Source organism: Protopterus annectens, chromosome 3.part0, assembly GCF_019279795.1.
Source record: "Protopterus annectens isolate FY-2018-M chromosome 3.part0, PAN1.0, whole genome shotgun sequence".
Taxonomy (NCBI): Eukaryota; Metazoa; Chordata; order Ceratodontiformes; family Protopteridae; genus Protopterus; species Protopterus annectens.
The window spans coordinates 747673905-747675884 of record NC_056731.1 but is presented as its reverse complement, the minus strand read 5'-3'; positions in this window follow the sequence as shown (position 1 = coordinate 747675884).

Sequence of the window (1980 nt, the reverse complement as noted above, 5' to 3'; positions counted from 1 at the left end):
AAAGAGTTTTTACCCTGGTTCGTGCGTGGATATTATTAACTGTTATTATTGGACTGAAGCTGAGAACTGTTCCTTTGGATTATTTCTTTGTATGACTGCTTTTTTCATCACATGGTAGCTCCGTGGTTTATTTGCTTTTATATTTTATTGTCGTGTGTTTGTAACTACAGAGCTTTCACCCCTGGGTTTACCGACTACCTTGCTCTTCATTATAGGTACCAAAACACTTTTTCTCCACTCCTCAGGCATCCTCTGACATTCCAAAATTTCATTAAACAATCTGGTTAAAATTTCCACTGCCATTTCTCCTAAGCACCTACATGCTTCCACTGGTATGTCATCTGGCCTTTCCATTCTTCATCCTCTTCAGAGCTGTCCTTACTTCCTCCTTGCTAATCTGCTTCACTTCCTGATTCACTATCCCCACATCATCCAACCTTCTCTCTCTCATTCTCTTCATTCATCAGCCCTTCAAAGTACTCTTTCCATCTACTCAACACACTCTCCTCACTTGTGAGTATGTTTCCTTCACTATCCTTTATCACCCTTAACTGCTGCACATCTTTCCCAGCTCTGTCCCTCTGTCTAGCTAATCGGTACAGGTCCTTTTCTCCCTCTTTAGTGTCCAATCTATCATACAACTCACCATATGCCTTATCCTTAGCCTTCGCCAACTCTCTCTTTGCCATGCGTCTATGCGATCCAGGATCTGGAACTTAAAACCTGTGTGTCTTTTATGAAGAGAAAGGTGTTTGGCTAGTGCATTATTTTTACATCCAGAGTGGATTTCTGACAGATGACATGAAATCCTACGCTTGAGTTTATTTACAGACTTGCCCACATAGAATGCATCACATTCATTGCACTGTGCCCTGTAAATTACTTTTGTAGAGTTACAGTCACCACCTGCACTGGTTTTAATGATAGTATCACCTTGCTGCATAAATATACAAAATGTAAAATTAGTTTCACATCTTTTAGTGCTTTTCTCATATGGTCTAGGTTTAAATTCAACAAAATTTCTAATGTTCCTGGCCTTCCTATAAACAAATGATGGGACTTCACCTAAGATGTTAATCAGAAAAGGGTTTCCTGTGACAATGTCCCAGTTTTCTTCAATAATAATTTTGATACTGTGATAATCCAAAGTGTATGTCAGGATGCAGCTATTTTTGCATTTCTTATTCTCTGTGGAATTACTTAACATTTTTCTACTGGGGAGGTTGAGTGAAGGTGCTTCAGTCCTTTTCAGTTCTATAATGGGTTCCAGGATGCTTTTTAACATCTGACTTTCATAGCCTCTCACTAGAAAATAATTCTCAAAGTTGTTCAGGTTTCTCAAAAATGGTTCCATCTCTGTGGTAAGTCTAGCTAGTCTATAGCCTTGGGACTTCATTACAATATACTTGATTTTTGTAGGATGTAGACTTTTACTGTGGAGTAATAAGTTAACCCTCAATGGTTTTCTGAATAGATCAGTGGTGATTCTGTTATTATTGGTGTCCTTGGAAATCTGCATATCTAAGAAAGTGATTGAAGTACAGCTATGGGAAGAGGTAAACTTCAGGAAGGGGGTTGTTTGATTGAGGTAAGTGATAAAATCTCCAAGCTGCAAGGTGTCACCTTCCCACACAATAAAGATGTCATCAATAAAACGTAAATAGCATGTGATATGCTGCATGTAGTCTGTGTTGTTTAACACAAAGTCCTCCTCCCATTTGCCCAGGGCTATGTTAGCTATGCTGGGAGCCATGGCAGCCCCCATTACTATACCAGTTTTTTGTTTGTAGTGTTTGCCATTGAAAGTAAAGAAATTGAACTCCAGTACAAGATTAATGAGCTTGCTTAACTTTTGCAGTTGTGCCTGTGTACCCTGATTATGTTTCTTAAAAGACTCCATAGCTGCTGCTATATAGTAATTGTGAGGGTGTACTGTGTACAAGGATTCCACATCAATAGTTAATAAAATACTGTCAGCTT